This window comes from Bombina bombina, chromosome 1 (assembly GCF_027579735.1).
Source record: "Bombina bombina isolate aBomBom1 chromosome 1, aBomBom1.pri, whole genome shotgun sequence".
Lineage (NCBI taxonomy): Eukaryota > Metazoa > Chordata > Amphibia > Anura > Bombinatoridae > Bombina > Bombina bombina.
This window is the reverse complement of record NC_069499.1, coordinates 318,173,097-318,187,938: the sequence shown is the minus strand read 5'-3', so window position 1 is coordinate 318,187,938 and position 14,842 is coordinate 318,173,097. Positions and strand designations below refer to the sequence as shown.

The 14,842-nt window shown below is 37.1% G+C and overlaps 1 protein-coding gene across 1 annotated transcript in view; it reads right to left on the bottom strand.

Annotated features, from left to right (window-relative positions):
* Positions 1-14,842, bottom strand: part of CNTNAP5 (contactin associated protein family member 5) — an 886,402-nt gene that overhangs the window by 690,251 nt on the left and 181,309 nt on the right.

Genomic DNA, 14,842 nt, shown 5'->3' with positions numbered 1-14,842 from the left:
CTTTAACAAAAATAGTCTTTGCTTTAACCTGCACAAAAATCTCCTTTTAACAGGTTTGCAAAGTGTTGGCAGGAATACATAGCAGAGCCCAGCTAGTTGTCAGAATTGCAGATAGCAGAGCAGAGAGATGCAGGAAAAATTGGTTTTATCACAGTAAATTAGTTTTCTTTTAGATTATTAGGATGGGAATGAATCTGATTTTTTTTCTGTGCATTTCAACAATATGTTTTGACAACCAACTGAATGACAATGGTAGTGAAACAATGTGATTGTACAAATTAATGATGGTTTTAACGAGCATATACTGACATTGCCTAGTTTCACTATTCCTTTGTCAAAGAATGCTATACAAATTAATTGACAGATCTTGTTTATATACTGCCTGAAGAAATTTTGAATCTATTCTAAAAAAAATCCACAGATGTTCTAGATATGTTGTCACTACATGCAGGCATTTACCGTACCTACATTTTTTAAAGGTTTTTAACTGTAATTGCAGAAAAAACTTTCATAACTAGAGCTAATTTCATTATTTACATATTAATACATAATCTGTGCTCACTCAATTTAACCCACTATGGGCCAGATTACAAGTGTTGCGCTAAATATTTTTGTTGCTCGCTCGCAGTCACTGCTGAAAGTAAACTTTTGACGCAAGCAGGTTTGCGATTATATAAAAATTATAAAAAGTTGATAGTGAGTTGTTTAACTACTGGAATTTGGATATTGCGACCACATTAACTTTACCTCACCATTGACTTTAATGGAGCATGCTTTAAAAATAAAACTAACACTTATCGCTTGCGAGTTAATTTAACACTGCATCAGAAATACAATGTTAAACCCAAAGGTAGTTATGAATATTTTACATTCCAATGTTCTTTTTATTTAATATATATATATATATATATATATATATATATATATATATAAATATATATACAAAAATTATTGGGGAGTAGGATAATATAATTTATAGAAAATATACATGGGTGCAGACCCTGATGCACATATAGATTCACTTTTTCAATAGAGAGAAACACGAAAAGGACACAGTAGTGTCCTCACCAAAGAAAGACAGGGATTTCAGCACTCCAAAAAATTTAACTCTTTAATAAGAAATATCCATAAAGTATTCAAATGAAAAATGGTGCTCCCCACCCCAGCGCAACCTGATCAGCGGCTGTGCCCCCTAAATCAAACCACACATAGATAGTTAATAAATGAGTTTTATTACAAGTGCGAATAAAAATCAAGTGTTTCAAAATGTAAAGAACACATAGAAAAAGCTGGCCAGCTCACATTGGTTGCTAACGATGCAATAATAATAACCTTAAATATAGTTATAGCAAAGTTATTTGGCAACACCCCAAACCAGTGGGTAGCCCTGTGAATACACAGGAATCTGCTACCATGGATATAGGAGGGGATCCATGCAAAATAACTAAGAAGACAGCAACAAGTATTGGCAACACCTCTCTCAGAGGATAACCCAAACTGATTGGTTATATGTTATCATGAGGTAAGTACCTGAGGATCTATGCCTAATACTTCTAAATATAAGCAAAAAAGTACATGTAAGTTGTTATGACATGTAAGGCTTATTTTACACTTTCGTACTAATGGACAATACCCTTACCAGAGGATAGCACCAATATAATAAAATGTTCCAGCTACCATAGTAAACCATATACGGGATCTATGTCCATAGAATACTACTAGCGTAATCACAGCAAGTATGAACCATTAGCATAAAATGTATCAAGCAGGCAAAAAAGGGAAACATATTAAAGAGTTACTTGTACTTCATTGCAACATATAGTGAAAAATGTTGCAAACAGAGATTACTCTGTTACTTGGTTTCTCAAGGAGTGTATTCCATTTAGAAAGTTAGACTCGATAGTCCAAAGATACTTATCAAGTGACTCCTGGATATTCGGTTCTCCGTTACATCCTTATGTCATCGCCTGATCTGGATACAGCAACTTGCTTCTTATGGGGATTCCCAGACTGTATTTACAGCTAATATGGCTCCAGAAAGCTGTGTTTAACATTTGCATCGAGCAAACAAGATGAAGCTTGATTCCCAGCTGTGCGATAGTGACGTTCCACGCCAACGGCCGTTTCACCCCCACGTGACTTAGACGTCATTGGGGCTTCCTCAGGGCGTATGATTCAAAGTCCCATACTCGTTCTATTTAAATTCAGCCCTACTCCTGGATTGGTGAAAATATTTAGCGATAATTAGCACAACATATGTTTGTATGCTGCACATAATAAAAGAAAAAACAAGCAAAATAAACTCATATTCTAAATTACGTTAATTCAGTATTTGCAATTGCTCCAAAGTTGTATACACAGCACTTGTCTAAGAGTAGCAACAGTAATATTGGCACTTGCTTAATATTTAAGCTTAATTAAAACCATTTCATTCCGCCTCCAGTACAGCGGATGCAGTAAAGGACGAGCATTAGGAAAACTCACATATTTATCACAGTCCCCAATATAATAGCAATTGGAACTATAAAGTCCATGAAAAAGATGTATTTTTTCAACTTGCTATTACGTATTGAAAACAATATTCATATTAGAGTGAATAAAGGAGTGAAAGTTAATTATTTACACATTGCTAGAGGAAAGGTTAGTTATTTACACATTGCTACAGGAAAATAGATAGACAGTAAGAGAGTAACCTACAGTTATTTATTCATTCAATTCTTACAATTTTGAATGGATTATGATATTAAATAATATTAAAGAAAAGGGGCAAAGTCTAATTTTTCGTTTAGTCCTTTTGGTGATAGAGTTTTTAATCTATATATCCAAGCTACCTCTTTTCTAAGTAATAGATTGTCTATATCACCACCTCTACCATGAAGAGAGCATTTCTCAATGCCTATTACTTTGAGGTCATCCACTGAACAGTTGTGACAAAGTTTAAAGTGTAAAGCTATATTACTGTTAATATTTCCTTCCTTAGCATTAGCGATATCATTACGATGTTCTGTAATTCTATATTTCAAGATTCTCTTAGTTTTTCCTGTATAGTATAGGGGGCACGGGCAATACAGTAGATATATTACATTGTCAGATTTACAATTTATAAATTGTCTAATTTCAAATATTTTATCACCAGTACTAAATTGTTTGGTTTTAACCAAAAATTTACAAAATACGCAATTACCACATTGAAAACAACCTTGTAATTTTTGTCATTTTTCTAGCCAATTTTGTGCTTTTGGATTGATTGAAAAATCACTTTTTACTTTTACTTTTTACTGGTGATAAAATATTTGAAATGGGCCCGTGGCTGGATTGGTAAAGGGCAGAGAGCTCCAGTCCGACTCAGACGCTAGCAAGGTGGAGGTGGAGTACTGGTTTGGGCTGGTATCATCAAAGATGAGCTTGTGGGGCCTTTTCGGGTTGAGGGTGGAGTCAAGCTCAACTCCCAGTCCTACTGCCAGTTTCTGGAAGACACCTTCTTCAAGCAGTGGTACAGGAAGAAGTCTGCATCCTTCAAGAAAAACATGATTTTCATGCAGGACAATGCTCCATCACACGCGTCCAAGTACTCCACAGCGTGGCTGACAAGAAAGGGTATAAAAGAAGAAAATCTAATGACATGGCCTCCTTGTTCACCTGATCTGAACCCCATTGAGAACCTATGGTCCATCATCAAATGTGAGATTTACAAGGAGGGAAAACAGTACACCTCTCTGAACAGTGTCTGGGAGGCTGTGGTTGCTGCTGCACGCAATGTTGATGGTGAACAGATCAAAACACTGACAGAATCCATGGATGGCAGGCTTTTGAGTGTCCTTGCAAAGAAAGGTGGCTATATTGGTCACTGATTTGTTTTTTGTTTTGTTTTTGAATGTCAGAAATGTATATTTGTGAATGTTGAGATGTTATATTGGTTTCACTGGTAAAAATAAATAATTGAAATGGGTATATATTTGTTTTTTGTTAAGTTGCCTAATAATTATGCACAGTAATAGTCACCTGCACACACAGATATCCCCCTAAAATAGCTAAAACTAAAAACAAACTAAAAACTACTTCCAAAACTATTCAGCTTTGATATTAATGAGTTTTTTGGGTTCATTGAGAACATGGTTGTTGTTCAATAATAAAATTAATCCTCAAAAATACAACTTGCCTAATAATTCTGCACTCCCTGTATTTTCCTGTAGCAATGTGTAAATAACTAACCTTTCCTCTAGCAATGTGTAAATAATTAACTTTCACTCCTTTATTCACTCTAATATGAATATTGTTTTCAATACGTAATAGCAAGTTGAAAAAATACATCTTTTTCATGGACTTTATAGTTCCAATTGCTATTATATTGGGGACTGTGATAAATATGTGAGTTTTCCTAATGCTCGTCCTTTACTGCATCCGCTGTACTGGAGGCGGAATGAAATGGTTTTAATTAAGCTTAAATATTAAGCAAGTGCCAATATTACTGTTGCTACTCTTAGACAAGTGCTGTGTATACAACTTTGGAGCAATTGCAAATACTGAATTAACGTACTTTAGAATATGAGTTTATTTTGCTTGTTTTTTCTTTTATTATGTGCAGCATACAAACATATGTTGTGCTAATTATCGCTAAATATTTTCACCAATCCAGGAGTAGGGCTGAATTTAAATAGAACGAGTATGGGACTTTGAATCATACGCCCTGAGGAAGCCCCAATGACGTCTAAGTCACGTGGGGGTGAAACGGCCGTTGGCGTGGAACGTCACTATCGCACAGCTGGGAATCAAGCTTCATCTTGTTTGCTCGATGCAAATGTTAAACACAGCTTTCTGGAACCATATTAGCTGTAAATACAGTCTGGGAATCCCCATAAGAAGCAAGTTGCTGTATCCAGATCAGGCGATGACATAAGGATGTAACGGAGAACCGAATATCCAGGAGTCACTTGATAAGTATCTTTGGACTATCGAGTCTAACTTTCTAAATGGAATACACTCCTTGAGAAACCAAGTAACAAAGTAATCTCTGTTTGCAACATTTTTCACTATATGTTGCAATGAAGTAGAAGTAACTCTTTAATATGTTTCCCTTTTTTGCCTGCTTGATACATTTTATGCTAATGGTTCATACTTGCTGTGATTACGCTAGTAGTATTCTATGGACATAGATCCCGTATATGGTATATGGTGCTATCCTCTGGTAAGGGTGTTGTCCATTAGTACGAAAGTGTAAAATAAGCCTTACATGTCATAACAACTTACATGTACTTTTTTGCTTATATTTAGAAGTATTAGGCATAGATCCTCAGGTACTTACCTCATGATAACATATAACCAATCAAAAATAGAAAAAGATGAAGCACTAGTCGTTCTAGTGTGAATAAAAGTCCAATCTTTATTTCTCAATTAAAACATCACAGGAAATGTGTTTATTATTGTATGTATTTTATTTAATTATTCAAATAGCATATTGCATTATTCCATTATTGTTATATCCATGTATGCATTTATGTACGATTATACTAGCATGAATATAGATTATTTACATACCGATGCTATATATATTTTATATATTTTCTATAAATATGTGCATACTTGTTTATATTATATTACTATTATCTATGACATAGTCGTGAACATATGAGTATGTGCTGTATATTTTTCAATATGCACTAGATACATATATATATATCTATATATTTTTGAGCCTGCATAAATGAACTGATCATCTGTGATCATTATTTCCTAATGCCTCACTCTATGTTAACAAGGTCAAATCTCTGATCAGGTCTAGATAAATGTTAGTAAGAGGTTAAATTATGTGAGGGAGTAGATTCACACTCCCACCAACATTGAGTTTGGAAACCCCTTTAAATATGTACAATTTTAAGTGGCTGCAGGATTATGATTACGGCACTCTGCCGAAACTAGTCAACCAGCCTGCACCTTCTTACCCTTTGCTGTGATGTTTTAATTGAGTAATAAAGATTGGACTTTTATTCACACTAGGACGACTACTGCTTCATCTTTTCTATTTTTGTTCTCTTTGGGATTACAAGGAGTCCCTCAATTGGCAGCAGTTTTCCTTAGTTCCTCACACACAAGCGAAATCAAGTGGATCAGTGGTTTTCATTTTTCGAGTTTTCTGGGAACCTGATTGGCTGACCGCGACACACCCCCGGCTTCACAGGCCCCCGATGACGTCACACGCTACGCTACGGAGTTCCGTAAGTCTGGTACTGTAGGGGATCCGGAGTTAAGCAAATCCTTGCAGGGGAACCGGCAGTTCAGCCGTTGTTTGTCCCCACTTAGGAGCACGCTTCTGAAGTATTCCTCACTACCGGACACGGACCACAGCGAATCATTAAGGCAGAAGGGTGAGTTTTGAATTTCACCCTATTCTGCAACAGTGGATGCCTGAAAGGACTGGGGCATATATGAATTATAGTTCCTGATTGAAGGGGGTGTGTTGTGTTACTATTTACAGCCTTGGTATATGTGGTTTCTATTACTCATCACTGATGTCCTGGCTTTGAGTGCTACCATCCTATTGAATGTGACTTTATATCTGGGACAGTTTCTCTCATTATATAACCAATCAGTTTGGGTTATCCTCTGAGAGAGGTGTTGCCAATACTTGTTGCTGTCTTAGTTATTTTGCATGGATCCCCTCCTATATCCATGGTAGCAGATTCCTGTGTATTCACAGGGCTACCCACTGGTTTGGGGTGTTGCCAAATAACTTTGCTATAACTATATTTAAGGTTATTATTATTGCATCGTTAGCAACCAATGTGAGCTGGCCAGCTTTTTCTATGTGTTCTTTACATTTTGAAACACTTGATTTTTATTCGCACTTGTAATAAAACTCATTTATTAACTATCTATGTGTGGTTTGATTTAGGGGGCACAGCCGCTGATCAGGTTGCGCTGGGGTGGGGAGCACCATTTTTCATTTAAATACTTTATGGATATTTCTTATTAAAGAGTTAAATTTTTTGGAGTGCTGAAATCCCTGTCTTTCTTTGGAGAGGACACTACTGTGTCCTCTTCGTGTTTCTCTCTATTGAAATAGTGAATATATATTTTAAAATATTAAGAACATTTTCTTAATATTGAGTACTGCACTGTACTAATGAGGTACTTACAAGTTAGTAAGTGTGAATTAATTTAGTTATAGCATAGGTGGATGAGCTATTCATTTCACCTGTAATTATTAAGTATAGTGTTTGCATTAAGGTCTACTTTAAATATTTGTTTTCCCTGTTACCTTTAGAAAGCTATTTTTTACCTTATTTTTGTACTGTTTTTTTATTCAAAATTTTACTAAATAATGGCTGCATTTCTGTGCCAGTGCCAAATTAGTTAAACTCATACGGCTAGATTACGAGTCTTGCGTTAGGCATAAAAAGCAACGTTGGCCGGTCTCAACGCTGCTTTTTAACGCCCGCTGGTATTAAGAGTCTTGCCAGACTTGGCCAGACTTGGAAATACCGCAAATCCACTTACGTATATTCCGTATCTTATTTTTCCAATGGGACTTGCATAGCGCCGGTATTACAAGTCTGCCAAAAAGTGAGCGGTACGCCCTCTCCTGTCAAGACTGGTACCGCATTTTAAAGTCAGTAGTTAAGAGTTTTACACTACAATGCCGTGGCATAAAACTCTTAAATAAAGTGCTAAAAAGTACACTAAAACCCATAAACTACCTATTAACCCCTAAACCGAGCCCCCCCCCCACATCGCAAACACTAAAATTAAATTTTTAACCCCTAATCTGCCGAACCGGACATCGCCGCCACTATAATAAATATATTAGCCCCTAAACTGCCGCACTTCCACCTCACAAACATTAGTTAAATATTATTAACCCCTAATCTGCCGTCCCCAATTAGCCATTAGGATTGAGCTTGCATTCTATTGGCTAATTGGATATGCCAATAGGATTGAACTTCAATCCTATTTGCTGATTGCATCAGCCAATAGTATTTTTTCTATCTTAATTCCGATTGGCTGATAGAATTCTATCAGCCAATCGGAATTTAAGGGACGCCATCTTGGATGACGTCACTGAAAGGTATCTTTCTTCTTTGTTAGCGGTCGATTGAAGAGGAAGCTCTGTGTCGGATGTCTTGAAGATGGACCCGCTCCGCGCCGGATGGATAAAGATAGAAGATGCCGTCTGGATGAAGACTTTTGCCCGTCTGGAGGACCACTTCGCCCGGCTTGGATGAAGATTTCTCCCGGCTTCGTTGAGGACTTCGGCCCGGTTGGGTGAAGACTTCTCCTGGTAAGGTGATCTTCAAGGCGTTAGTGTTAGGTTTTTTTAAGGGGAATTGGGTGGGTTTTAGAGTAGGGTTGGTTGTGTGGGTGGTGGGTTTTAATGTTGGGGGGGGATTTGTAATTTTTTTACAGGTAAGAGAGCTGATTACTTTGGGGCAATGCCCCGCAAAAGGCCCTTTTAAGGGCTATTTGTAATTTAGTGTAGGGTAGGGCTTTTTTATTTGGGGGGGGGCTTTTTATTTTGTTAGGGGGATTAGATTAGGTGTAATTAGTTTAAAAATATCTGTAATTTAGTGTTTGTTTGTTTTTGTACTTTAGATAATTTTATTTAATTGTATTTAATTGAATTTAAATTAGGGAATTAATTTAATTATAGTGTAGTGTAATTGTAACTTAGGTTAGGTTTTATTTTACAGGTAAATTTGTATTTATTTTAACTAGGTAGTTAGTAAATAGCTAATAACTATTCAATAACTATTCTACCTAGTTAAAATAAATATAAACTTGCCTGTAAAATAAAAATAAACCCTACGATAGCTACAATGTAACTATTAGTTATATTGTAGCTAGCATAGGGTTTATTTTACAGGTAAGTATTTATTTTTAAATAGGAATAATTTAATTAATTATAGTAATTTTATTTAGATTTATTTAAATTATATTTAAGTTAGGGGGTGTTAGGGTTAGGGTTAGACTTAGGTTTAGGGGTTAATACATTTAGTATAGTGGCAGCGACGTTGGGGACGGCAGATTAGGGGTTAATAAATGTAGGTAGGTGACGTCAATGTTAGGGCCGGCAGATTAGGGGTTAATAATATTTAACTAATGTTTGCAAGGCGGGAGTGTGGCGGTTTAGGTGTTAATATGTTTATTATAGTGGCGGCGACATTGGGGGCAGCAGATTAGGGGTTAATAAATGTAGGTAGGTGGGGCCGACATTGGGGACAGCAGATTAGGGGTTAATAAATATAATGTAGGCATCGGCGATGTTGGGGGCAGCAGATTAGGGTTTCATAAGTATAATGTAGGTGGCGACGGTGTCCGGAGTGGCAGATTAGGGGTTAATAATATAATGTAGGTGTCGGCAATGTCGGGGGCAGCAGATTAGGGGTTAATAAGTGTAAGATTAGGGGTGTTTAGACTCGGGTTCATGTTAGGGTGTTAGGTGTAGACATAAAATGTATTTCCCCATAGGAATCAATGGGGCTGCGTTAAGGAGCTGTACGCTGCTTTTTGGCAGGTGTTAGACTTTTTTTTCAGCCGGCTCTCCCTGTTGATTCCTATAGGGAAATAGTGCACGAGCACGTTACACCAGCTCACCGCTAACGTAAGCAGCACTGGTATTGGAGTGTGGTAAGGAGCAAAATTTTGCTCAACGCTCACTTCTTGTCTGGCTTGTAAAAACCCGTAATACCAGCGCTGTCTGTAAGTGAGCGGTGAGCATAAACTGCTTGTTAGAACCGCATAGCCTCTAACGCAAAACTCATAATCTAGCTGATACATTTTAATAACATTTATATAAACAACCATTATTTTTGTTTATCTAATTTTAATGCCATTAAAAAGTCACACTTTTTATTTAATTATTATTAAGATTTCTTCTTAAAATGTAGTGCATTGTTCTTCATCCTTTAGAATGTGTGCCTATATAGTTATACAAGGTCAAAAAAATGGTTAGGTTGCACATTTTAAATATATTTCTTAACAAATTATTAATACAAAAAAACACATCTTGACATAAGCAATATTACTATGACAAATTCTGCCACAAAAAATAAACCAGATATCCCAAGTGCAGACATTGTATGCATTAAAATGAGTAATTAAAGGAACATGATATCCAAATGTTTAAGCACATGAAAGTGATTCAGCATAGCTGTAAAAAGCTGACTAGTAATTATCACCTGGAACATCTCTATGTATAAAAGAAAGATATGTCACCTCAAATTTCCTAAGTATTCACACCCCACTGTAAAGAGACTTTAAGCAGCCAGTCAGGATGCTTGTCCCAGGACAAGCTAGGGAGTGTGCATCTGTCATGTGCAGGCACAGTCATGTTATTTTCCTATTTAGTTTAAGTACATTCTATGATATCTCATGAGATTTCAGTAAAACCTCATAAGGTCACAGCAAAGGCAAAGCATTATCTCAGCACTGCTGACGCTAATTGGCTATTGTTTTTTTTTTCCAACTTGCAGCTGGACAGTAGCTGAAGTGTAACTGTTTACACAGCACTTACTCTGGTGAGTTGATGACATTTTGAGGTAAAATATCTTCCTTTTTTACATAGAGATGCTCAAGTGATATTATGAGTAGTATGTCCCTTTAAATAGCAAAAGTAGCGCTCACAAAAATATTCTTTACAATATCTTCAATGTAAAGTAAACTGAAAGGGACAGGGAGACCCAGGATTTTATTTCATGATTTGGATAGAACATACAATTTTAAACAACTTCCCAGTTTACGTCTATTATAAATTCTATTGTTATCCTTTGCTGAAGAATTAGCATTGCACTACTTGCATTTGGATTAACACATCTAGTTAGTCAGTCACAAGAGACAAATGTGTGCAGGCACCAATTGGCAGCTAGCTCCCACTAGTGTAGAAAATGTACATATGTTTTTCAACAAGGCATACCAAGAGAACATAGTACATTTGATAATAAAGTGTCTTAAAATCTGATTCTTGCAAGTTTAATGTTAACTTTCGTATCCCTTTAAATCCGCACATAAAAAGTCCCAGCTCTGAGTGATAATCTATATCGGTCACTCTATTACACAGTAATGCTACACTTTCAAGGCTCATCCACAATCAGACTACACTGGTAGCAAAATAATAATCTCTTTGTCATGAATAATGTCCAAAACAAAGGGACTTTAGGGAGTGTGAAGCTGCACAAAGCTTATTCCACCACCTGGCAGCTTCTGTCAGAGAGGTCTTACACAGGATCATAGGGGTAATAAGCAGGTTTATGCTGATCCGCTGCACACCAAACTCATATACAAAGAGGACTTAGCCACAGGGAGCAGACAAGAGGCCATTTTGTAACTACAGTGTAACATTAACACTTTTCCTTCCAGTAACAAATAATGAAGCCAGCAAAAATCATAAAATAATAAAAGCCATTAGAAGGGCAGAAAGGACAACATCGTATTAATGTGGAGAGAATCCCATTTGGAAGTTTTATATAAAGTATAATTAACTCCCAATATACTCACAAAATGAATCTAAACAGATCAGATGACAGAAAAAAATGGCCGATCTATACACCTATTTCTACTGCTGCCCCCGATTAATTGTCTACTACTGGCTCTCTAACATTCAAATTTATAAGGTTATTTTTACATAGTTTTTTTCCTCTTAGATCAACACGATGATAAAGACAATTTTAATTTGATTAATACAGTTATTCTGTTAGGCCTAGATTTAGAGTTCGGCGGTAAAAGGGCTGTTAACGCTCCGCGGGTTTTTTTCTGGCCGCACCATAAATTTAACTCTGGTATCGAGAGTTCAAACAAATGCTGCGTTAGGCTCCAAAAAAGGAGCGTAGAGCATTTTTACCGCAAATGCAACTCTCGATACCAGAGTTGCTTACGGACGCGGCCGGCATCAAAAACGTGCTCGTGCACGATTCTCCCATAGGAAACAATGGGGCTGTTTGAGCTGAAAAAAAACCTAACACCTGCAAAAAAGCAGCGTTCAGCTCCTAACGCAGCCCCATTGTTTCCTATGGGGAAACACCTCCTAAGTCTGCACCTAACACCCTAACATGTACCCCGAGTCTAAACACCCCTAACCTTACACTTATTAACTCCTAATCTGCCGCCCCCGCTATCGCTGACCCCTGCATTACACTTTTAACCCCTAATCTGCCGCTCCGTAAACCGCCGCCACCTACGTTATCCCTATGTACCCCTAATCTGCTGCCCTAACATCGCCGACCCCTATGTTATATTTATTAACCCCTAATCTGCCCCCCACAACGTCGCCGACACCTGCCTACACTTATTAACCCCTAATCTGCCGAGCGGACCTGAGCGCTACTATAATAAAGTTATTAACCCCTAATCCGCCTCACTAACCCTATCATAAATAGTATTAACCCCTAATCTGCCCTCCCTAACATCGCCGACACCTACCTTCAATTATTAACCCCTAATCTTCCGATCGGAGCTCACCGCTATTCTAATAAATGGATTAACCCCTAAAGCTAAGTCTAACCCTAACACTAACACCCCCCTAAGTTAAATATAATTTTTATCTAACGAAATAAATTAACTCTTATTAAATAAATGATTCCTATTTAAAGCTAAATACTTACCTGTAAAATAAATCCTAATATAGCTACAATATAAATTATAATTATATTATAGCTATTTTAGGATTAATATTTATTTTACAGGCAACTTTGTAATTATTTTAACCAGGTACAATAGCTATTAAATAGTTAAGAACTATTTAATAGTTACCTAGTTAAAATAATAACAAATTTACCTGTAAAATAAATCCTAACCTAAGATATAATTAAACCTAACACTACCCTATCAATAAAATAATTAAATAAACTACCTACAATTACCTACAATTAACCTAACACTACACTATCAATAAATTAATTAAACACAATTGCTACAAATAAATAAAATTAAATAAACTATCTAAAGTACAAAAAATAAAAAAGAACTAAGTTACAGAAAATAATAAAATATTTACAAACATAAGAAAAATATTACAACAATTTTAAACTAATTACACCTACTCTAAGCCCCCTAATAAAATAACAAAGCCCCCCAAAATAAAAAATTCCCTACCCTATTCTAAAATACAAATATTACAAGCTCTTTTACCTTACCAGCCCTGAACAGGGCCCTTTGCGGGGCATGCCCCAAGAATTTCAGCTCTTTTGCCTGTAAAAAAAACCATACAATACCCCCCCCCAACATTACAACCCACCACCCACATACCCCTAATCTAACCCAAACCCCCCTTAAATAAACCTAACACTACCCCCCTGATGATCTTCCTACCTTGTCTTCACCATGCCAGGTTCACCGATCCGTCCTGGCTCCAAGATCTTCATCCAACCCAAGCGGGGGCTAGACATCCACTGAAGAAGTCCAGAAGAGGGTCCAAAGTCTTCCTCCTATCCGGCAAGAAGAGGACATCCGGACCGGCAAACATCTTCTCCAAGCGGCATCTTCTATCTTCTTCCATCCGATGACGACCGGCTCCATCTTGAAGACCTCCAGCGCGGATCCATCCTCTTCTTCCGACGACTAGACGACGAATGACGGTTCCTTTAAGGGACGTCATCCAAGATGGCGTCCCTCGAATTCCGATTGGCTGATAGGATTCTATCAGCCAATCGGAATTAAGGTAGGAATTTTCTGATTGGCTGATGGAATCAGCCAATCAGAATATAGTTCAATCCGATTGGCTGATCCAATCAGCCAATCAGATTGAGCTCGCATTCTATTGGCTGATCGGAACAGCCAATAGAATGCGAGCTCAATCTGATTGGCTGATTGGATCAGCCAATCGGATTGAACTATATTCTGATTGGCTGATTCCATCAGCCAATCAGAAAATTCCTACCTTAATTCCGATTGGCTGATAGAATCCTATCAGCCAATCGGAATTCGAGGGACGCCATCTTGGATGACGTCCCTTAAAGGAACCGTCATTCGTCGTCTAGTCGTCGGAAGAAGAGGATGGATCCGCGCTGGAGGTCTTCAAGATGGAGCCGGTCGTCATCGGATGGAAGAAGATAGAAGATGCCGCTTGGAGAAGATGTTTGCCGGTCCGGATGTCCTCTTCTTGCCGGATAGGAGGAAGACTTTGGACCCTCTTCTGGACTTCTTCAGTGGATGTCTAGCCCCCGCTTGGGTTGGATGAAGATCTTGGAGCCAGGACGGATCGGTGAACCTGGCATGGTGAAGACAAGGTAGGAAGATCATCAGGGGGGTAGTGTTAGGTTTATTTAAGGGGGGTTTGGGTTAGATTAGGGGTATGTGGGTGGTGGGTTGTAATGTTGGGGGGGGGGTATTGTATGTTTTTTTTTACAGGCAAAAGAGCTGAAATTCTTGGGGCATGCCCCGCAAAGGGCCCTGTTCAGGGCTGGTAAGGTAAAAGAGCTTGTAATATTTGTATTTTAGAATAGGGTAGGGAATTTTTTATTTTGGGGGGCTTTGTTATTTTATTAGGGGGCTTAGAGTAGGTGTAATTAGTTTAAAATTGTTGTAATATTTTTCTTATGTTTGTAAATATTTTATTATTTTCTGTAACTTAGTTCTTTTTTATTTTTTGTACTTTAGATAGTTTATTTAATTTTATTTATTTGTAGCAATTGTGTTTAATTAATTTATTGATAGTGTAGTGTTAGGTTAATTGTAGGTAATTGTAGGTAGTTTATTTAATTATTTTATTGATAGGGTAGTGTTAGGTTTAATTATATCTTAGGTTAGGATTTATTTTACAGGTAAATTTGTAATTATTTTAACTAGGTAACTATTAAATAGTTCTTAACTATTTAATAGCTATTGTACCTGGTTAAAATAATTACAAAGTTGCCTG